This window comes from Lemur catta, chromosome 10, assembly GCF_020740605.2.
Source record: "Lemur catta isolate mLemCat1 chromosome 10, mLemCat1.pri, whole genome shotgun sequence".
Classification (NCBI taxonomy): Eukaryota; Metazoa; Chordata; class Mammalia; order Primates; family Lemuridae; genus Lemur; species Lemur catta.
In genome coordinates this window covers 86714412-86739380 of record NC_059137.1, presented here as the reverse complement: position 1 = coordinate 86739380, position 24969 = coordinate 86714412, and the positions used below count along the sequence as shown (strand labels likewise).

Here is a 24969-nt window from a genome sequence, read left to right as displayed (position 1 = left end):
GGGACTTTGCGCTTCTCCCTGAGCTGCCCTTGCGCTCACGTTCCCGCTGTCTTCTCTGTTCCCGCCGCGCGCTCTCGCCTGCACCGCCGGGGCGGGAGCTGCGGAGGCTGGTTCACCGCCCGGCTCCAGCCCGGCTCCAGCGCGGCTCCGCAGCGGGTTCCGCTTTCCCACAGGACCCTCGCTCGCTCATTTGCGTCCCTCCCCTCTGGCTCACGCACTGTCCTCAGGCCTCCTTTGGTTTTATAGCCATAAGCTGATAGCCATCAATAGTTACAGCCTTCTAAATACGAAGGGCTCCCTTGCCAAGAATGCTCATCAAGCAAGAAGCCTCTGTTGCAATCAATCTGGTGCCACGGTTTTACTCCTCGGTTCTCCTGAGATTGAAGTTAAACAAATACGTAGTTTGGCCAAAGACCTGCTTAGTCATTCCAACCACCAGACACACCAAAGGCCTAACTGTAAGTTATGGATCTCTTTTTTAGGTGAGAAAAAAACATATTTCAGGAAGAAAATTTTCAGAAAGGGTCACAATTTATTTCTGTTTTCTGTGGGCATCTTTGTCTGTGCATAGACTGGAGAATTGGGGTAATTACTTTGATCACTGAGGCGCAAAAGAAAGGAGCTTCCTCTCAATGGAGAGAGCAAGGTGGAGGAATCCCAGTAACTGAAGAGAGTTTTGCCAGTTGCACGTGGTGCCCTTCTGTGAGTGGCATGGCTCTCCCCACACCTCCTTCTTGACTTCCTCATGGACCCAGTTAACACTCCAGCACTGGGGGCTCAAGCTTACTCTCTGGAGCCATCATATGCCTTTGGGGCGTTACAGTTGAAGGTCAAGAGCCAATTATTAAATAATTCAATCTCCCAAGAAACCCTACAGCCACAAGTGTCCTTGAATTAAAAACCTAGACCTGTTTGTCAACTAAATGCATGCCACTACAAAAACCAATAATTAATTATGTGCATGTCTACATATAATCCTCAAACTGTTTGGAAATAAATAAATATGGCAGGATTGATATTTCAATATCACAATGTCATTTGAGCCCTGACCAGACTCACAATTCACTCTATTTCTTATCTATAAAATATGTTATTTAGCAATATTAAGATGGGATTTGATTTTCTGTGCAGAAATGATTTTACCATAAACTCAACAGATATAATTTTCATGAAACCAATCATTTTTACCTCATGGTAACAAAACTACTTACAAAATCTTTCACTGAGCTCACAAAACAAATTTTTTATTTTTATGGAGATTGATAACCTTTACCTCCCAAGTGCTTTTGAAAACAGTGATGTCCATTTGATCCCTGTTGATAATCTGAAACCAACTCGGTGAAAATCAGGAGAGGATACCACTTTCTGTTCTCAGTGGTTTACTCTGAAGCAATCTTCCGGATTTGGATTTCAAGTCAGCAAAAGTGATTGGGTGCCTACTAAGCACAGACATTGGGCCAGGAGGCAGGCTGCAAAGGCATGTGACTGGGAGGGTGTCCTGGAAAACAAATAATTCTCACATTGTGTCTTCAGTCCTCTGGAGACCTGGATAAGGGAACAGCTAACTCTGCCTGAAGAGGAGGTTAGAGCAAGTGCCACAGAAAGGTCATGTGTAGAATCAAGGCAGTGGGTCATGAGAAAATCTGCCAAATTATCATCATGATAAATGAAATTAAAAATAGCACATTTTACTTTTATAATGTAAAGAACTAAAGACAGAAGGGGAAATCATGTTACTGTAACTGGAGATGTGAATCATGGCTCTCTTTAGACATCCATCACTATGTTTATAAATGAAATTCACTCATTAGTGCAAAATTTGATAAACTGAAAGCCCTGCTTCCTTAACTTATGTGGAAAAACCTACAACCAGCATCTGAGATCTCGTGCCCCAGAAAACCACCATTAAGTGGGTGATTTTATTTTTAGGATATTGTTAATGACCATGTCAATTATTAGGACTATTCAGATTATCTACATCATCTCAATTGAGTTTTGTAATTTTTGAAGAATAGATTCCTTTCCCTTGAGTTACCAAATTTGTAAGCATAAAGTTGTTCATAGTATTCTTTTATTATCTTTTTAATGACTTGAGGATCTGTAGTGACATACCGTATTTTATTCCTGATATTGATAATTTGTGTTTTCTCTTTTTATTTTTGTCATTCTTGCTAAAGATTTATCAATTTATTGATTTTTCAAGGATCCAGCTTTGTTTCATTTTTTTTATTGTTTTTCTATTTTTAATTTCAAAGTAACTTTGTTATGATTGCTTTGAGTTTATTTTTCTTTTCCTTTCTTTTAGTTTTTTGAGGTAGAAAGTTAGATTATTGTTTTGAGAACTTTCTTCATTTCTAATGTAAGCATTTATTGCTATAAATTTTCCTCTCAGTACTTTATTAACTATATTCTACAAAGTCTCATATGTTGTACTTTCATTATTATTCATCATTTAGTTCTATTTTTTTTAATTTCCTCTGAGACTTGTTCTTTGGCCCATAGGTGATTTAGAAGTATGTTATTTCATTTGCAAATACTTAGAGATTTCCATGTTGTCTGTCCTTGATCTCTGATTTCATTGTGGTTAGAGAACATGTTCTGTATTATTTCAATCTTTATAAAATTGTTCATTTTTATGATTCAGGATACAGAAAGCCTTGGTAAATGTTTCATGGGTGTATGGGGTGTTCTGTATACACCTATTAGATCCTGTTGGTAGATTGTGATGATTAGATCTCCTATATCCTTGCTAATTTTCTCTCTAACAGTTCTGTTAATTGCTGACAGGGAGGAGTTGAAATCCCAACCATAACTGTAGATTTGTCTGTTTCTCCTTTCAGCTCTACCATTTTTCTTTTAGGTATTTTAGGGTCTTTTGTTTTTTTGTGTACACATTTAGGTTTGTTATGTCTTTCTGATGGGTAGATCCTTTCATCTTTATGTAATGTCCCTTTGTCTTTAGTCATGTTCTTTGCTCTGAAGTCTACATTACTGAATATTAATGTAGTAACTCCTGCTTTTTAAAATCCATGTTTAGGTGGAATATCTTTTTCAATCCATTTACTTTCAACCTATTATTGCCCTTGAATTTGAAGTGAGTTTCTTGTAAACAGGATATAGTTGGGTTGTATATGTGTCTGTGTATGTGTGTGTGTGTGTGTGTGTGTGTGTATCTACTCTAGAGTAGAGTAGTACTAATCTCTACTTTGTAATTGGTGCATTTAGAACATTTATATTTAAGGTAATCATTGATATATTAGGGGTTCCATCTACCATTCTATTGTTTGTTTCGTGGAACATGAAACATTCACCATGATAGACAACATTCTGTGACATAGGACACACTTTGCCAATTTAAAAAATTAAAAATCATACAAAGTATGTGCTTAAACCACAGTATAATTAAACTTAGAAATCAACAACAAAAACAGGCCGGGCGCGGTGGCTCACACCTGTAATCCTAGCACTCTGGGAGGCAGAAGCGGGTGGATCGCTCGAGGTCAGGAGTTCGAGACCAGCCTGAGCAAGAGCGAGACCCCGTCTCTACTAAAAACAGAAAGAAATTATCTGGCCAACTAAAATATGTATATAGAAAAAATTGGCCGGGCATGGTGGCACATGCCTGTAGTCCCAGCTACTTGGCAGGCTGAGGCAGTAGGATCGCTTGAACCCAGGAGTCTGAGGTTGCTGTGAGCTAGACTGACGCCACGGCACTCACTCCAGCCCGGGCAACAGAGTGAGACTCTGTCTCAAAAAACAAACAAAAAAAAAAACCAAAAAACAAAAACATAGCTGAAAAATTTCCAACATTTGAAAATTAAACAACACACTTCTAAATAACACATGAGTCAAAGAAGAAGTCTCAAGAGAAATTTTAAAATATTTTGAATTAAATGCAAATGGAAACAGGATATATCTGTTTAGAAGCAGTGTTTAAAAGGGCTTTTATACCATTAAATGTGTATATCAGAAAAGGGGGAGAAATCTAAAATTAGTAACCTAAGCTTTCACCTTAGGAAACTAAAGGAAGAAGAATAATTGAAATCTAAAGCAAATAGGAAAAGATATAATAAAATTAGGGTATAAATCAAGGAAATTAAACACACAGAAGTAAATAAAAATCAGTGAAATCAAAAGCCAGTTCTTGGCTCCCTGGTGGTCTAGTGGCTAGGCTCAAAAGCCTGTTCTTTTAAAAAATTAATGAAATTGATAAACCTCTATTCAAGCTAACCATGGGAAAAAGAGAGAAGACACAAACTACAAATATCAGAAATGAAGGAGAAGTCATCATTACTGAGCCCATGTACATTAAAAAGATGTTAAAAGAACACTATGATGAACAACTCTGTGCCTACAAATTTGATAACTTTGATGAAATGGACCAATTTCTTAAAGATAAAAACTGCCAAAAACTCACACAAAGAGAAATAGAGAATCGAATTGGCCTGTATCTATTAAAGAAAATGAATCAATAATCAATAACTTTTCAAAAAAGAAAGCCTGAATGGGTTTGCTGGTGAAGCCTATCAAAGATTTAAAGAAAAATGACAAATTTTTTACAATCTTTTCCAGAAAATAGAAGCAGAAAGAATATTTCCTAATTCATTCTATCTGGCAAGCACTACCCTAATACCAAAATCAGACAGACATTACAATAAAGAAAAACTACAAAGCAATATGTCTCATGAAAATAGATAAAAAAAATCAACAAAATATTAACAAATCAAATTCAACAATGTATAGAAATAAGTTTACACCATTACCAAGCAAGGATTTGTATAAGCCCAGTTTAATATGGGAAGGGGACGGCAAAATCAATGTAATCCACCACATCAAAAGGCTAAAGAATAAAAATTTTATATTAATAGATGCAGAAAAACTTTTAGTAAATTCCAATACCTGTTTTTTTAAAAAAAACTCTCAGCAAATTAAGAATAGAAGGGAACTTCATCGATTTGGTAAAGAACATCTATAAAAATCCTAAAGCTAACCTCATATGTAATGGTAAGAAACTGGACCCTTTCCACCCTAATGTTAGGAACAAGTTAAGGATGTCTTCTCTCAAGACTCCTATTCAACAAAAGACAAAAAAAAAAAAAAGGGAAATAAAAGATATACAGATAGGCCAAGAAGAAATAAAATTGCCTTTTGTTGCAGATATCATGATTGTCTATGTAGATAATCTCAAAGAATTGACAAAAATATTCCTGAAACTATTATAATAAGCAAGTATAACAAACTGCAGGATATAAGGCTAATATACAAAAATCAATTTATTTCCTTTATACCAGTAATGAATAATTGGAATTTGAAATTTTATAAAAACATATTTATATCATCAAAAAATGAAATAGTTAAGTATAAATATAACAAAATATGTATATGATCTATATACCTTAAAATACAATATTCTGATGAAAGATATAAATAGCAGATCTACATAAATGGAGAGATAGTCCATATTCAAGGATTCAGTACTGTTAAAACGTCAATCCCAATCAAAATCTCAGAAAACTATTTTTTAGATATCCCCAAAATGATTATAAAGTTTATAGAGAAGACAAAAGACCTCAAATAGCCAGCACAATATTAAAGAAGAACAAAATTGGAGGGTTCACATTATTCAATTTCAAGACTTACTGTAAAACCGTAGTAATCAAGACAGTGTGGCATTGGTGAAAGAACAGACACACAGATAAATTGAATGGAACAGAAAGCCCAGAAATAGGCCCACCCTGATCTTTGACAAAGAAGCAAAAAGCAATTCAATGGAGAAAGGGTAGTTGTCAAAAAATGGTGCTGTAACATTCATATGTTAAACAATGAACCTAAACAGACTTTCCATCTTTCACAAAAATTAGCTGAAAATAGATTATAGACTTAAATATAAAATATGAAACTTGTGGAAGAAAACAAAGGAGAAACCTCTACGTGAACCTAGGTTTGGTGATGCATTTTTAGATATAACACCAAAATCACAATTCATAAGATAAAAATACTGATGTTGGAATTCATTAAAATTAAAATCTTCCTTTCTATGAAAGGCACTACTAAGAGACTAAAATACAAGTCACAGATTAGGAGATATGTACAAAACAAATATCTGATAGATGCCTTGTATCTAAAATGTACAAAGAATTTTTAAAACTCAACAATAAGTAAACAAACAACCCAATTAAAAATGGGCAAAAGATCTGAACAGCTACCTCACCAAAGAAAATATACAGATGGCAAATAAGCATATGAAAAGATGCTCAACATTGTTTGCAGTTAGGAAATTGCACATTGAAACAAAACTACACACCTATTTGAATAGTTAAAATTTAAAATCTGACAATACCAAATACCATTGAAGACGCAGGGCAATAGGAACTCTCATTCATTGCTAAAGGGAATGCAAAATGGCACAGCCACTTTGGAAGGCAATTTCACATTTTCTTATAAAACTAAACATAGTTTTATAATACAATACAGTAATCATGCTGCTAGGGATTTACCTAGTCAATTTAAAAATTTGTGATGACATGAACCCTGCATGTATTTGTTCATAATCACCAAAATCCAGAAACAACCAAGATGACCTTCCATAAGTGAATGGATAAACAAACTGTGGCACATCCATAAAACTGAATATTACTTAGTGGTAAAAATAAATGAGCTATTCAGTCACAAAAAGATTTGGATATGAATCTTAAACTTATATTGCCAAATGAAAGGAGACAGTCTGAAAAAGCTACTGCTGCATGATTCCAATCATATGACATTCAGGAAAAGGCAAAACTATAAAGATGATACAAAGATTATCAGTGGCTGTCAAGGGTTTCAGGGTGAGGAGAGGGTTGGATATGTGAGTACAGGAACTCTTTTTTAGGGTGGTGTAATCATTCTGTAGGATTCTATAATGATGAGTACATGACATTATGCATTTGCCAAAACCCATAGAACTTTATAGCACAAAGCTCTTAACGTATGCAGATTTCTAAGAAATCATTTAAAAGGTTGGAAGGTTACCAGAATGGAATGCCAGAATGATAAAAACGATCTAACTGTATAACAAATATATGAATCAACCTCATTGAAGGAGGTGAGGAATAAAGACAAAAAAACCCTGTTTATATGCGCTTTAGTTGATGAAGTTTCTTTCCATGGGGATATGGGTCGACAATTCTGATTTTGCTACACGTGTGTACCGGAATTGAAGTGAATGAGTGGAGGACTGTGAGAGCCAGGTTGCTGACTACTGGAGCAAGAAGTTCCTGATAAGCAAGGGGAGGGGGCTAGAATGGTCTATGTGGTAAAGTACTAGAGTTGGAGACCTCAGCACAAACTCATGTTTAGCTTATTGTGAACACAGATGGTCATATATAGAAATATTTATAGATACATGTATACACAGGTGATTATACATGCAAATATTTCTTTGCTGTGCCAGCTGAGTGAGCCCAGAAGCAATGACACCCAAGTAACAATGAGCACACCAGTGCCCAGATCTTGATCTCTAACACCATTCTCCAGTAACAGGTATCAGGACTCCTTGGAAAAATGAATGATTCTCAGACTGCCACATAAAATATGCAAGATGAGCATGGAATATCTTATAGTCAGGATGTAAGAAGCTACTCAAAACAAATGAACAAAAAAAACCCCACAATGATGGGATTATGTCAAAGGGTGCAAACTGAAAGAGCTCCCAATGGCAAAAGTTGGAAAAATTTGAGGAACAAAATAAAATGTCAAAGCATTAAATAAATATCCAGGAGCCCATGCAGATATAAATAGATGAATAAATAAATAAATGAAGGAAGAATAAACAAATCTCTCATGGAGACTTCTGAATAATTTATGTAGTTACTCCACCCTCAAGGAAGTAGCATACACAACTTATTCATTCCATTCTTTTTTTTTTTTTTTTTTTTTTTTTTTTTTTTTGAGACAGAGTCTCACTTTGTTGCCCGGGCTAGAGTGAGTGCCATGGCATCAGCCTAGCTCACAGCAACCTCAGACTCCTGGGCTTAAGCGATCCTACTGCCTCAGCCTCCCGAGTAGCTGGGACTACAGGCATGAGCCACCATGCCCGGCTAATTTTTTTTGTTTATATATTTTTAGTTGGCCAGATAATTTCTTTCTATTTTTAGTAGAGACGGGGTCTCACTCTTGCTCAGGCTGGTCTCGAACTCCTGACCTCGAGCGATCCACCCGCCTCGGCCTCCCAGAGCTAGGATTACAGGCGTGAGCCACCGCGCCCGGCCTAAACTTATTCATTCTTCTAACATTGATGGGAATTTAGGTTGTAATCAGGTTTTCGACATTACTGTGCTGCTAGGAACATGTCTCCTGTGGTATGTATGTAAGAGTTTCTCTAGGGCATGTTTCTTGGGGTGAAATTGCTGGGCATCTATAGTAAGTACATATTTAACTTTGCTAGATAATACCAAATGATTTTTCAGGTAGTTGCACCAATTCTCTATACCTTCCACTGTGTCTGAGAGTTCCCAGTGTTCCACAGCCTCCCCTGTGCTTGGTATTTTCTGATTTTTAAATTTTTATCACTCTCATAGTTGTATGGTTGCATGGTGGTTTTAAATATTAGCATTTCACTGATGATGAAAGAAGCGTGGAATTTTTTCATATATTTGTGGATCAACCATCTCTCTTTCCTTTTCTTTTCTTTTTTTTTTTGGAAAATACCTATTCTTGTATATTGCTGTTTTTCCTTTTGTTATTCATTTCTAGTTCTTTATAATCTTGGGATTCTAATCCTTTGTTGGTTATAGATACAGCACATATTTTCTTATATCTTTTGGCTTATTCCTCTCTTTATAGTATCTGCTAAGAAAGAGGAATTTTCAATGAATTATCATAAAATGATCACACCTTTGTAACCACCACCTTGGTCAAGAAATGGAAAATTATCAGCTCCCAGGAATATTCCCTCATGCCCACTCATACTTATTTCTGATTGCTACCTCCTCTCTCCTCTCCAAAATCAAACATTACTCTGACTTCTAACATCACAGATTAACTTGGCCTAATGAAGAATTTTATAAAAACAGAATCCTATAATATGTATTCTTTTGTGTCTGGTTTCTTTCATTCAGTATTATGTTTATGAGATGCATCCAAATTGTTGCATATAGCTACAGGTCATTCATTTTCATTATATAACTGTACCACAATTTATTTACCAATTTTAGTATTGACACATATATGAGTGTGTTCTAGTTTGGGGCTATTAAAAAAAAACACTGCCATGAAGATTTTTATGCATATCTTTTGATACCTGTACTTCTGTTGAATTTCTGTCTAGGGTTAGTTGCTGGGTCACAGCTAACTTGAGTTTCAGCTACAGTAACATTGACTGTCAACAGTTCTGTAAACTGGTTGTACTAATTTTACACTCCTACCCAGTAGTATGTGAGAGATTCTATTGTTCCACATTTTTTCAACACTTGCCATAGTAAAATTTCTACTTTGTAGTAGTATCTCCCTACAGTTTTAAGTTCTCGTTTCTTTGTGTCTAATGTTGACCATTCTTAAATAGATTTATAAGTTATTTAGATAGTCTATTTTGTGCAGTGCCTGTTCCAGTCTTCTGCCTATTTTTCAATTGGCTTATCTGTCATTTTCTTGATATGGAGAAAACCTATATTTTCTGGATATATTTATTAGTTGTAGGTGTTGCAAATGTATTTTTTAAATCTGTGGGTGGCCTTTTAAATTCCCTTAGTGGTGCTTCTGATTAAAAGATATTCTTAAATTTAATGTAGTCCAATTCAGCATTTTTTATGACTAGTGTTTTGTTTGACCTGTTTAAGAATTCTTTGTCTACCACAAGATTATGAAGATATTTTCCTATATTGTCTTCTAGAGGCTTTCTTGTTCATATTTCACATTCACATTCACATCCATTGAGTGTGCATCTGCAATTGGGTTTTGGTTCATAGTGCTGTCAACCACTGATCTGTTTTCTGTTTTGTCTTTTCTAGTATGTCATATAAATGGAACCACACAGTATGTAGGCTTTGAGTCTGGCTTCTCTTACTTAACTAATCTATCTGAAATTTATCCATACAGTTGCATGTATCAGTAGTTTGTTCACTTTCATTGGTGAGTAGGTTACCATTGTCCCACAGTGTGTTTGTCCTTTCACCAGCTGAAGGAGATTTGGGTTGTTTTCAGATTTAGGAGATTATAAATAAAGCCATTATAAACATCTGCATGCAGGTTTTTATGTGAATGTAAGTTATCGTGTCAAATAGGTAAATACCTAGTAATGGGATTACAGGGTTTTATGGTAATTTTCAGTTTAAGTTTATGAGAAACTGCAGAACTGTTTTCCAAAATAGCTGTACCATTCTGCTTTCCATAGAAAATACGTGAGAGTTCTAGCGCTCCTCCCCCTTCCTACTACCATTTGGCACTTTCAGTCCCTTCCTTCCTCCTTCCTTCCTTTTTCCCTCCCTCCCTTTGTTGCCTTATTCAAGGTAACAAAATTTTTCTTCTATATTTTCTTCTAAAACTGTATAGTTTTGATTTTACATTTAGGTCTATGATTAACTATTCTGTTAATTTTCTATGTGGAGTGAGGTGTGGATCTACGTTCATTTTTTATCGCATATGGACATCCAATTGTTTCAGCACCATTTGTTGAAAAGACCGTACTTTCTCCATTAAATTGCCTTTGTGCCTTCGTAAAAAATCAGTTGATCATATGTGTGCAGGTCTATTTCTAGACTCACTCTTAATTGGATTTTTGCCAATATGACTCTGCCTTAGTTCGTGTAGAGTTCTCTAACTTTGTTCTTTTTCAAATTGTTTTAGATTCATTTATAAATTTTAGAATTGGCTAGTCAATTTATACAAAAAAAAATTCTGCTGGCATTTTGAATGGAATAGCAAGGAATCTGTAGATTATATTGTAAAGAACTGACAACTTGACAATCCAATCTATGAGCATAGTATCCCCCCTCATTTATTTAGGGCTTTTTAAGATTTCTTTCATCAGAGACTTGTAGTTTCAGCGTAGAGATATGGCACACATTTTGTTAGGTTTTTACCTAATTATTTTATGATTTTTGATATAATTGTACATGATAATATTTTACTTTTAACTTCCAGTTGTTCTCTCTTACTATGTAAAAATACAATTCATTCTTTGTCTTGGCGTTGTATCGAAACTGTCCTAAACTCACCAGTGTTGGTAACTTTCTGTAGATTCTTTGGGATTATCTATATAGACAAGCATATTAGCTGCCAATAAAGGCAATTCTATTTCTTGCTTTCCATTCCGTATGATTTTAGTACTTTCATTATTTATTTATTTCACCTTAGGGTACTGGGTAGCATCTCCAGTACAATGGTGAACAAAAGTGCTGAGAACAAACATCCTTGGCTTAATATTGATCCTAGGAAGAAAGGATCCTGTCTTTCATCATTAAGGATAATGTAATTTGCACATCTTATGGTAAAAACACTTTACCAAATTAATGAAGTTACCCTATTTTTGAAAAACTTAAGAATGGATTTGGGGTTCTAGCAAATGTTTTTATGCATCCATTGAGTTGATCAAATGGTTTTTCTTTTTTTGTTTGTTTATATGCTGGAGTACACTGATTTTTTTTTTTTTTTTTTTTTTGAGACAGAGTCTTGCTCTGTTGCCTGGCTAGAGTGAGTGCCGTGGCGTCAGCCTAGCTCACAGCAACCTCAAACTCCTGGGCTTAAGCGATCCTACTGCCTCAGCCTGCCGAGTAGCTGGGACTACAGGCATGCACCACCATGCCTGGCTAATTTTTTCTATATATATTTTTTAGTTAGCCAGATAATTTCTTTCTATTTTTAGTAGAGACGGAGTCTTGCTCTTGCTCAGGCTGGTCTCGAACTCCTGACCTCGAGCGATCCACCCCCCCTCGGCCTCCCAGAGTGCTAGGAATACAGGCGTGAGCCATCACGCCTGGCTGATTATTTTTTAAATGTTACCCAATCTTGCATTTCATGAGTTATTATCCTTTTTCTTTGTCTTGTAAGATTCAATTTACTAAAATTTTGTTAAGAATTTTTACCTCTATATTCATGAGGAATATTAGTCTATAGTTACCTTGTAATGTCTCCATCTAGGTTTGGTATTAGGGTAATGTACTCCTCATAGAATGAGCCCCCCCCCCTTAGTTTTCTGGAAGAGGTTATGTGGAATTGACATTATCTCTTCCTTGAATGTTTAGTAGACTTCAAAAGCAAAGCCATCATGGCTTAAAGTTTTATTTGTGAGAAAGCTTTAACTACAAATTCCATGGCTTTAATAGTCATAGAGTTATTCAAGTTATCTCTTACTTCTTTTTTTTTTATCTCTTACTTCTTGAATAAACTTTTTTATTTGTGTGCTTTAAGGAATTTGTTCATTTCCTCTAAATTGCTGAATATACTGGCATAAAGTTGTTCATAATATTCTATTAATATCCTTTTAATGTTTGTAGACTATCAGTGATAGCCCCTCTTTCATTTCTCCTTCCTTTCTGCTTGAAGGACTTTCCTTAATATTTTTTACAGTGTGCATCTACTGATTATGAATACTTTTAACTTTTGTATGCCTGAAAGGCCTTTTTTTCCACCTTTAGTTTTAGAAAACATTTTTAGTGGGTGTAGAATTCTAAGTTAACATTTTTTTCTTTCTGTATGTCAGAGGTGCTCTTCCACTATCTTGTGACTTACATAGTATCCACTAATTAGATGCTGTCATTCTTATCTTTGTTTCCACGTACCTATTATGTCTGGTTGTTTTTAAGATTTTTCTCTTTAACAATGATAGAAAATATTTTCATTATTTATTTTGAGATAATCATAGATTCACATGTAGTTGTAAGAAATAATGCAGAGATCTCATATACCCTTCACCCAGTTTACCCAACAGCAAAATCTTGCATAAGTGCAGTACAACCAAGAAATTGATATTTATGAAATCCATTGACCTCATTCACATTTCTCCAGTTTTACATGCACTCATTTGTGTGTATGTGGGTGTTGTCTTTTTACTGTGTTGATTGTGTTCTTTGATGTACAAAAGTTTTTTATTTTGATGTAGTCCAATTTATCAATTTATTCTTTTGTTGCGTGCACTATTGGTGGCATATCCAAGAAATCATTGTCATATTCAAAGATTCAAACGAAGCTTTTTCTCTATGTTTTCTTCTAAGAATTTTATAATTTTTATTTTTAGGTCTCTGGGTTAATTTTTATACATGGCATAAGGTAGAGGTCCAACTTTATTCTTTTGCATGTGGATATCCGTTTTCCCCAGTACCATTTATTGAAAAGACTGTTCTTTCCCCACTGAATGATTCTAGAACCCTTGTTGAAAATCTTTGACTATATAAATGAGGGTTTATTCTCAGGTCTCTGTTCTATTCCATGGGTCTATATGTCTGTCTTTATGCCAGCACCACACTATTTTGATTACTGTAACTTTGTAGTAAGTTTTGAAATCAGGACACATGAGACCCCAAAATTTTCCTCTTTATCAAAATTGTTTTGACTATATGTTTTGACCCATAGTCAGAACACGATTCCATATACATGTTAGGATGGATTTTTCTATTTCTGAAAAAAAGTAATTGGGATTTTGATAGGGATTATATTGAATTTGTACACAGATTTGAGTAGCATTTATGTGTTAACAATATTGTAATTCATTTTGAGTTATTACATTAATAATTTTTGTATAAGGTGTGAAGTTTAAATCAAAGTTTATACTTTTGCCTATGGGTGCCCAATTGCTCCAGCACCATTTGTTGAAAATTCTTCCTCTGTTGAATTGCTCTTGCAATTTTGTCAATAACTGGTTGAGCATATTTGCTAAGGTCTATTTCATGGTCCTTTGTTCTGTTCCACTAATCTCTGTGTCTATGCCTCTGCCAATACCACACTGTCTTGGTTACTATGGTCATATGCTAAGCCTTAATACTGAGTAGTGATTCTTCCCATTTGTTCCTCTTTTTCAAAACAGTTTTAGCTAATCTAGATTCTGTGCCTTTCCATGTAAATTTTAGAATAAGCTTGTCTATGTCTACAAATGCCTTTGCTAGAATTTTGATAAGAATTGCATTAAGCCTATGATCAATTCAAGGAGAATTCATATTTTTACTATGTTGAGTCTTTCAATCCATGACTTTCATTTATATTTATATTTACATTTATATTTCATTTATATTTCCATTTTTTATTTCTTTCATCAGTGTTTTTTAGTTTTCAGCATGCAAGTTTTGTATGTACCTAAGTATTTCATTTTTTCAGTGATTGTAACTGGTATTTTATTTTTAAATTATAGTTTCTGCATCTTCATTGTTATTATATAAAAATGCAATGGATTTTGCATGTAGATTCTGTGTCACATGATGTTGCTGAACTCACATTAATTCTGGGAGGGTTTTTTCTTTTCTATTCTTTTTTTTTTTTTTGTATATTCGTTTGAATTGTCAGCATAGATAATCATGTCACCTGCAAATAGGGATGGTTTTATTTCTTGCTTTACAATTGATATGCCTTTTACTTATTTATTTATTCATCTTTTTCTTATTTTAGTGTCTAGAATTTCCAGAACTATATTGGATAAGAGTAGTGAGCATAGACATTCTTGCCTTGCTCCCAGTCTTAGCGAAAAAGCAGTTAGTCTTTCACCACAAAGTGTTATGTTAACTGTATGTTCTTTGTAGATACTCTTTATCCAGTTTAGGTAGTTCCTCACTGTTCTAATCTTGCTAGGTTTTTATCACAAATAGGTATTGGATTTGGTCAAATATCCTTTTTGTATCAATTGATATTATCATACGATTTTTCTTCTTTGCCTTGTTGATATGGTGGGTTACATTTACCTTGGAATGTTGAACCAGACTTGCATTCCTGGAACAAATCGCACTTGGCCATAGTGTATAATCGCTTTTGTACATCATTGGATTTGGTTTGCTAATATTTTGCTGAGATAAATTCATGAGAGAGATTGTTTTGTTGTTTTCTGTTTTTGAAAGATCTTTCTCTGGTTTTGGTATCAGAGACCTAATCAATGAGTTTGGAATTGTTCCCACTTCTGTTTTCTGGAAGAGAATGTGTAAAAATGGTGTTAATTCATCTTTAAATATTTAGTAGAATTTTCCAGTGACGGCACCTGGGCCTGGAGATTTCTTTCAGGAGTTTTCAATTATGAATTCAATTCATTTAATAATTATAGGGCTATATAGATTATCTATTTCATGTTGTTTGAGTTTAAGTTTTGAAGGAATTGGTCCATTTCTTCTAAATATTCAGATATATGAACAGAAAGCTTCCACGGTGTTTTTTTATTATCCTTTTAATCCTTCTAGTGGTCACAGGATCTGCAGTGTTATTTCATTCCTGATGTTGGTGAAACTTCTTGCTGGATGTTTAATTTTATTAATTTTTTTTAAAACTACCTTTTGGTTCTTTTAGTTTTTTCTGTTGTTTTCCTATTTTCAATTTTATTGGTTTCTTCTATGATCTTTATTATTTTCTTCTTTCTGCATGTTTTCAGTTTATTTTACTCTTCTTTTGAGTTTCTTGAGGTAAGAACTTAGATTTATTATACAAGACTTTTTCTCTTTTCTAATGTAAGCATTTAGTGACATGAATTTTTTTCTCAACATTGTTTTAGCTACATCTCATATATTTTCATATGTTGCATTTTTGTTTTTATTCATCATTCTGTCCTACAGTTTTTGCATTTCCTTGGTGACTTTCTCTTTAATCCATGGGTTATTGAGAAGCATGTTGTTTAATTTCTATATGTTTGCAGATTTTCCTTTGTCTCTGTGGGTTATTTATTTATTTACTTATTTCAGTACATTTAGGGAGTACAGTGTTTTTTGTTACATGAATAAATTGTATAACGGTGAAGTCAGGGCTATTAGTGTACCCATCACCTGAATAGTGTACATTGTACCCAGTAGGTAATTTTTGATCCCTCACTCCCCACCAACTCTCCCCACTTCTGAGTCTCCAGTGTCCATGATACCACTGTGTATGACCATGTGTACCCATCGTTTAGCTCTCACTTATAAGTGAGAACATACAGTGTTTGTTTTTCCATTCCTGAGATACTTCTCTTAGGATAATGGCCTCCAGTTCCATTCAAGTTGTTGCAAAAGACATTATTTTATTCTTTTTTCTGGCTGAGTAGTACTCCATGGTACATATATACCACATTTTCTTAATACACTCACCAGTTAATGAGCATTTAAGTTGATTTTATATCTTTCAATTTGTGAATTATGTGTCTCATATGTCTCTGTGTTATTGATTTCCAACTTGATTCCATTATGCTCAGATAATATACTCTAAATGATTTAATTCTTTTAAATTTTTTGATATTTGGTTTTTGGTCCAGGATATGGTCTAACTTGGTAAATGTTCATGAGCGCTTGAAAAAAAAATGTGTATTCTGCTACTGTTGGATGAAGTAGGTTGCTTGTTTTTTTCTGAATCTTCTATATCCTTGTTGATTTTCTCTAGTAGTCCTGTCAGTTGTTGAGAGGTGTGTTTCAGCACCCAACCATAACTGTGGATTTGTCTGTTTCTCCCTTCAGCTCTATCAGTTTTTGCTTCATGTATTTTAGGCTCTGTTGTTTACACAGAGAATTGTATACACATTTAGAATTTCTATGTCTTTCTAGGGGATAGATCCTTTCATCTTTACAAAATGTTCCTGTTTGTCTTCAGTCATCTGAAGTCTACATTATTGGTATTAATATAGCCATGCATGTCTTTTTTTCATTAATATTCTCATAGTATTGTCTTTCTCCCTCTCTTTACTTTCAACCTATTTATGTTATTGAATGTGAAGTGAATTTCTCATAAACAGCAGACAGTAATTGGGTCATGTTTTCTTAATCCACTCTGCCAATCTTTGTCTTTTCAGTTTAGTTGCCCCAAACAGCAGGTCCACTGCAGCTCTCTGCAGTGGAATGTTGAATGTCCTCCCACCCCCACTCCAAAGAGGCCGTCATGGAGTTTTCAGGAAATGCCAAGGCTACCTTGTGCTGATTAGGTCATTTATAATCCAGCTCAGAAATGCAACTTAACACTCCCCATCTGCTCTGGATTTGGAACTGCAAGTTTGGAATGTCTTGGTCTGGGCTTCCTCGTCCGGCCCCCATCCCAGTCCCTGAATGCTGGCCTCTCTCAGGGGGGACTTTCTGCATCACCACCATCTGGGATTCACCTCTTTCTCTTTATTTTCCCAAGGAAGAGTGCCTGGAATGTATCAACTCAGTTTCTTCCTGAAATTCATTTTGTACAATCAGGCTGTGCTCATTAATCCGTGTGTGCTAACTCACTGTAGTATTGATGCAATGCCATGAAGAGGCCTCTGGACACTTGCAAAGACACCGAAGAAAAAGGGGCCTGGCCTCTTAATTTGCACAGTCCCTGCCAGGCCTTGTTTAAGTGTCCTTGATCTGTGACAGTTTCCCTCTCCAAACTATACTGGGAGTGTCTCTCCCTTCTCTGAAGTCTTGTCATGTTCCTTTATACCACTTGTTTGGGTATCCAAAAAATTAAGAATCGTAAGTTGAAAGCCCTCTGTGTTCTTTGTGCTCTGTTAGAAGTTAAGGTAGAGGGATAAGAGGAAGGAAAGAGCTCACTGGCAGTGCCCTTGAATTTCCCACAGCTCTAGACACAGAGCGGACTCGAGTTGTTCAGCAGTGAGCCATGGAGCGGTAGATAGGAGGGGGTGAGATTTCACATTCTCTTTCAAACACACTGACTGCTACATTAGAAGAAATTTTTTTCCTTGGAGCCATGGTGTTTTATTATAAAAATAGAATAAAAACTTCAAAAATAAAATGACACTTTCTAATTTAATGAAACATTTGTTATTTTTTATTCTTTTCTGTATGTGAGTTACATGCAACTTGAAAAATAGTTCATGCTGTAAAGAGTAAAGAGCAGTAAAGAGACGTGTGAATTACATGCGCTTCATGAGGCCCCGGGCTCAAAACTAGCGTGAGTTAAATACAACTCATGTGGCAGTTAGTGTGTTAATTTCCCCCAGTGTTCTTAATGACAGAGCAAGACTGAGTGATTCGCTGGAAAGCAGCCAGCACCAGAGTTCTTCAGAGGATCCTGTCTGGGCATCTTGTACCACAGCCAGCTCCCCAGGGCGGGGACAAACTCCAGGTCTTCCTGGCCTGCACATCCCACCACAGCCTAAAGCAGAGATCAGATGGCATTGAGAGGCCGGACATAGGCACGGACTAAGCAGACACAGGGATCATTTCTTCTGCCACTAATTGTCTGCCCTGAAGCTCACTTAGTCCGCAATGAAGATCTACCCTCTAAAGGACAGAAATTCCAAAACAAAAGAACTGAATGGAGTGGTCACAGAAGACATCCCCCTGGAGTGGCCCACAGGTGAGCAAAGCTCACCTTTGCATGCGAGGTCCCCAGAGAGCAATCGGGGAAGAGAAGGAGAGCCCCCATTCCTGCCGCCTTCCGCCTGGACCAGGCCTGCTCACAGAATGAGCACCCAGGTGCCAGCACTTCACGACAGGGATAGAAAATCATTCTTGTTGACAGGGAGAGAGGAAAAGTGAATTTTATGGTAAATCCCCTTATCAAGAATGCAGTGACATGTGCTGCCTTGTAAACTTAAGTCATGTCCTGGAAAGAGAGCCATGCTGACAATGTTTTATAGATTTAACTACTATTTAACTATCCATTCATTCAATGTGGTTATTAAAAATTTTTGCCTCTCTTGGTATGCAGAGTTACAACAGCAGCCACGTGGCTCATGCCTCAGATGTGCCCTGTGTGCTCTCCCCACACCCCAGGGGGGCTTCAGGCTGCCGTTGGTTGAAAAGCTGGTGGAGAGGGAGCAGCACCCCGCACAGGGAGAGCTCGTGTTGAGGCACCACCAGCAGACAGTGCCCCGTGGAGTCGGTACCTGCCAGCAGATAGCCAACCCACAAACTCAGTACCCACAGCGGGTAACCCACCCACCCACCAAACCAGGCCCGGAGTGAGACCCCACCCTTAAGGAGGGCTGGCCCAGGAGGCACAGACTCGAGGTCCAAAGCCTTCCCGAAGAGGATTTGCACTGTCAGTTCCTCTCTCACAGAAATGTAACTTCACTTATATATTCACACATAAAATGGCATTTAAACAACTTCAAAAAATCTTACATCCCAGTCTCAAAAAATGGTGCTGGAGCTATTGGATATCCATAGGCAAAAAAGGAACCTTGACCTAAACCTTACACCTTTATATAAAATTAAGTCATAATAGGCCATAGATTTAAACGTAAAACATAGAGCTATAAAACTTGCAGAAGAAAACATAATAGAAAAGCTTTGGGGCCAATGGGTGAATAGACATGACACCAAAACCACAATCCATCCAAGAAAAAAATTAATAAGATGGATTTCATCAACGTAGAAGACTTTTGGTCTGAGAACGCCCTGGTGAAAAGTTGAAAAGACAAGCTTCAGGCTGGGACAAGTCACTCCAAACCACGGATCTGCCGAAGGGGTTGCACGTGGAATACAAGAACTCTCAAACTCAACAGTGAAAATACCAACAATCCAAACAGAACACGGGCAAAAGGCACGAACAGACTTTCAGTGAGGAGGATGCAGATGCAAATAAGCCCATGAAAAGATGCTCAACATCATTCGTTAATCATCTGGGAAACGCAAATTGAAGCCATGAGGTATAATACGTACCTGTTAGAACAAGTGGCAGGGAACAGTGATAGGCCTGATGCTGGTGACACAGAGAATCGGATTTCTCATACATCGCTGGTGTGTGTGCAAAGGGGCGCGGCCACCCTGGAACACAGTATGACAGTTTCCCACAAACCAAAACACACACCTGTCGTGCAACCAGCGATCATGCTCCTAGGCACTGATCTCGGGAAATAAAATTAATCTCCACACAAAGACATCTATACAAATGTTCATAGCAGCTTTATTTGTAATAGCTGAAAACTGGAAGCAACCTCGGAGCTGAATGGTGGAACAAACATGCTACAAGGTACCGTGGAATGCTACTCAGCAACACGAAGAAATAAACTGTCAGTACACACTTGGGTGGATCCCAGGGCATTATGCTTAGCGAAAAATGCCAATCTCAAAGCATCACGTGCTATATCATTCCATTTATAAAACATTCTCAGAATGACACAGTTATGGAGACAGAGAACAAATGAATGATGTCAGGTGTCAGGAGGCCCCTGGGGACAGGGTGGGAAGGGGTGGGCTGACAGCAAAGGGTCAGCACCAGGGAGATCTTTGTGGTGACAGCTCTATACTTCCATTGCACCGTTGCAGGAATCCACCCAGTGGCTCATCCAGGCGGACGCTGGAGTCACATCCCCAGCCACTCACAAGCGGGGCCAGTGCCGCAGAGGGGGCCAGGTGGGCACTGCCTCCCCTCCTGTGTGCCCGCAGTGGCAACACACGTGGGCGTGGAGACAGTGAGTTAGGACCGGGAGCAGCACTCTCCTCTTGCTTGACTTCTGCTGCACTGCCTGTTGTTTCTTTGCGGAAGAACCAGTGTGCTTTCCTGGTTTCAGAGCCACCTACCAAGGCGGAAGACGGGCTGGGGCTGCATCCATGGCCTCGCACGCAGCAGCCCAGGCTGTGAGCATTTGGGGAGGGCCTTGCGACTACTCCTGTCGTGTGGGCAAACCAAGCCTCTGGACTTCACTGTCTTCCTAAAGGAAAGGAAAGCACTGGAATCACAGTGCCTGAGGCCTCTTCCAACCGGAAACGTCCTCAGGCTTGTGAATTCTGGGCCGATGGCTGATGGAGTCAGTGTCCACGAGGGCAATTCTGTGCCTTCGTGCCAGCGCTACGGCTCTGGGCTGGCTGGCTGAGGTCTCGAGCCCTCACCTATGGACAGCAGAACAATGTGAGCATAGGTTCCTTGATCTTTCACAGTAGACACAGGAATAAGAAAATGCTTCTGAGAAAATGATATAGAAGAAGGCAAAATATAGAGCAGGAAACTGTGTTCCGTTTTCAGCATGTTTATGCTAAGTAGTATCTGACACCCACAGTCAGATAAAGGAAATGAAAGAGCCAGAGGGAACAGGATGGGATGTGGCCTCTGTGCCTGGTGCCTGTGAGGCGGCTATGCATATGTGTGTAACGCAGCCCTGCTAGGGAATACCGTCCCTGCCAGTTTGCACACTCAGACCTCGCACTCAGGCACGTGGACAACCAACACAGCTACTTGCTGCCTGCCCACAATCTACTCATATGCACCTCTCCATAACATGCGATGTGACAGTACCCGGGTCAGATTTGCAGAGCGAGGCGCCCTTTTCCAGTCTGGATATCAGTGTCAAGTTCAGACGTTCAGGGCTCGCCCAGAGCCTGCTGCTGTTTGGCTGTGACTCCATTTACCATTTCCCAGCACGTGCTTCCCATGGGCGGGACGTGGACAGAGACACATCCATTTCATTTTGTCACAAGTCCTGGTTCCCAGGCACCCCTGAGATCCCTTCCTCATGTTTCAATCTCGATTTCTGCGTGGGAATATTTCAACAGAGCTTGCTGGGAAACCCTGACCTGTAATTATGGAAACCAGGAATGGACATGTTTCTATTAATATTGGTCCCAGATAAACCACCTACTCCCTTAGACAAGCAGCATTTGGCAAAGGCTGGGGTGGGCTGGGAGCAGTGTCTGCAGTCTTCCCACACCGCATCCCCAGCTCCTGCTCACGGCGGAAGTCGTGCTTTCACAAGTAGCCCATCCATCCTCGTGCTCCAGAGGGTTGGACAAATTCCTTTAAGACTCTTGGCCTAGTTCCTGCATTCATTGAAATCTACATCCAGCTTCATTCTTCCTCAACATCAAAGGGTCCGCGATAGCCCAGCTCTGCTTCCAAACCAGCAGCTCAGGACAGTGTTTACTGAAAAAGAAAAGTGAATCAGGGAACAGCTGTGCGCGGGCCTGGAGCTCTGTCCCCCGGGGTTCACACTTGGCCATCTGCGTGTCCTACTATGGCTAATCTCGCTGGTTCTCAGAGGAGCGGCCCATTAACTCAGACAGCTGGGAAATGATGGAAACCATCTTTGGTTTTCAAACATTCTTATTACACAGTGTTTATGTTTCAGGATCCGGGGGACTTTCGAACGTCGACCTTTCTTGAGCTGTCCAAGCCCAGAGGCGTGGGTGCTGGGAACTCACGTCAAGACTCCGTCTTCCTATCTGGACCAGCTCAGGATCCTCTCAGAGCCAGCTTAAGCTGGGGGACCTGTGCTGCGAGTGGTGGCCGCCTGAGGGCCAGGCCCAGTTCTCTTGCAGCAAGTTTCCCCTGCAGAGTGTGGCGGGGTCTAGGTCCTCCAGGTAAGGTTAATTCAAAGGACAGTTCTGGAGATGGGTGGTGGCGATGGTTACAGGACGGTGTGAATGCACTCCCCTCCACCATGTACCATTTATTAGCTTCAACCTCATAAACTGCACACTGATGAGCATACTTCAAATGATACTATAGTCCATAAGCCATTATTTTTTTTTTTTTTTTTTTTTTTTTGAGACAGAGTGTCACTTTGTTGCCCGGGCTAGAGTGAGTGCCGTGGCGTCAGCCTAGCTCACAGCAACCTCAAACTCCTGGGCTCAAGCGATCCTACTGCCTCAGCCTCCCGAGTAGCTGGGACTACAGGCATGTGCCACCATGCCCGGCTAATTTTTTCTATATATATTTTTAGTTGTCCAGATAGTTTATTTCTATTTTTAGTAGAGACGGGGTCTCGCTCAGGCTGGTCTCGAACTCCTGCATGAGCCATTATTTTAAAACTGAACTTTATCCTTTTTTCAGTTTTATTGAGGGTGAATATAGTTAATACCACCGGGCTGTACACTTGAAAACGGTTAAGATGGTAAACATTATGCTGTGTGTGTCATACCACAACTTTTTAAAAAGGAGGGGAGGGAGTCTATTTTTCTTTTCTTGAATCTTGGTGACTGTCGGGGTGGGGCTGGGGCGTGGAATGCAGCGGAAGTGATGCTGTGTCATCTCCAAAGCTGGGTCACGAAAGGCAGTGCCTGGTTCTCTCTCCACCACCCCACTTTCTCTCTAGCCCTCACTTTCTCTCCATCTCTGTCTCTCTCTCTCTCTCTCCCTCCCGCCCCTCCCTCCCCACTGCAGCTCCTCTCTGAACTCTTCCTGCCCCTCAGCCCTGCCCCTGGAATGGGCTTCTCCCGTGTGCCAGGTGGGCATTCAAGAGCTAACACTTCAATAGTGAACAGTGACAAATCAACATTCATCTTCAATTTGTCATTTAAATTGTGATAGGCACGAGGTTCAAGGTGCTACGTGTGCATGTACCTGGGGGTCCAGGCCTGAGCAGGAGTTGGAGTTAGGTGTCATGGGAGGAATGAGGGTCAGGGACGGTGCACTCCCAGACCCTGATGCTGTCAGGAAGGGACGGTGCAGTCTGCTGGGGACTTGGTGGTCTGCCCACCCCATCCCCATCTCCTCACAGGCTGCTCCAGGGCTGCAGCACAGAGTGGGTCTGTGCTGTGCGGGTGCAAGTTAAGCTCCGAGGGCCAGTCCGGGCCTGTGAGGTGGGAGACACAGGCTCAGGTCCGGAGGGCGTTAAACTTCAGGTAAGGAGTCCCAATGTCTATAAGTAATGAAGCCCTTTGCAGAGTTGAGATCTTCCTTTTGCAGCCTTCTGGCCCCTCTTCTTTTGAGAAGATCCTGGGACGGGAGCGGGAGCTCCGGGAGGAGGAGGTAGGGGTGCCCCCAAGTCTCAGAGAGCCTCTCCCTTGCCTGGCAGCCCCATCATGTCTGTGGTGCTGCAACTCAGCTACCTGCAGGAGCCTCCGCATGCTTCCCTCCTGGCACCGTGGCAGTGGAGGCTGCTCTGCCACAGAGACGCCCTTGCTATGCTGAGTGACATGCCACCTGCTGCCCTGTGCCTACCCTGGGCCACGCCAGCCCCCTGGCCTCCCTGTGTCTCCACCTGGCTAACTCAATTCGTCCCTGGGAAGGAGCACAGAGGATTCTCTGCAGAAACGTGACTTCACCACTCCTCTGTTTCCCCTAGGTGCACTGAAATTAGGCTGTTTTGTGTCTGACCACGTGTCCCCTCTGCTTGAGTCTTCAAAGGCCTTAGTCATCACGACATACCCAGCCCCTAACACGGATACCAGTTTAAGTACATGTAGAAACACACAAACCATCACCGGCAGCGTGATACCTCCCGTGTTTATGCGCGCGAGTCACCGGTGAGAGGACGTGTCTTACAAAGGACCCGGCCACGGGCACGCGCCATCCAGCGCGTCTGCAAGTTCAGCCTGCGAGCCGTCCCCTGGCTGCTGCTGTGCAGGACGCCTCTCTTCTGAATTCTGAAATTCTCACGCCCCGGTTCAACCTCGGGCTGGATTGTTCTGGTGCAACCGCTGCAGAAAGCAGAATAGGGGTGTGCTAACAACCACTCGCACAGTGGGCGCCGGTGGGCGGGCAGGGGCTCCCGGGGCTGGGTCCTGCACCTGCCGCGGGCAGACGCTAACCTTGCGGTCTGCACTGACGTCTACTCTGCCCATAGCAGTCGGGAGAGGTTTATTTTTAAGCGCTACAAAGGAAATATTTTTAATCTCTCTGCTATTTACAGGGAATATTTTGCTTTCGTAGGAGAGAAGATAAACGGTGGGATGAAATCGTCCTGCCAAGGGAAGACCAGCTGCAGATAGTTTGGCCTGGAGAAAAGAAATCTTTAGAAAACGTCCCCAGCAAGAGGGGCTCTGCGCCCGCCTGCTTGCGCTTCACGTTTCTCCCTGGGCCAGGGCTTGCGTTGCCATGGTAACCCGCGGGGGTGGAGGGGGAATGTTTCCAGAAAGGGAAGCAACAGCTGAAAGGTAGAAGATTCGTCGATTTGAATGTATCCTATTGAAATCAATGTGACCTTGGCCTTTTTTTTTTTAAATCAACTTAGGTAAAGCACATTTAGTTTTT

General features: G+C 39.6%; 1 long non-coding RNA gene across 1 annotated transcript; it reads left to right on the top strand.

The window, feature by feature from the left end:
• Positions 1 to 288: 288 nt before the first annotated feature.
• On the top strand, positions 289 to 24949 carry LOC123645855. The gene is made up of 3 exons (XR_006737725.1): positions 289 to 458; positions 22124 to 22355; positions 24649 to 24949. It is a non-coding gene; the product is annotated as an uncharacterized LOC123645855 (long non-coding RNA).
• Positions 24950 to 24969: the final 20 nt, after the last annotated feature.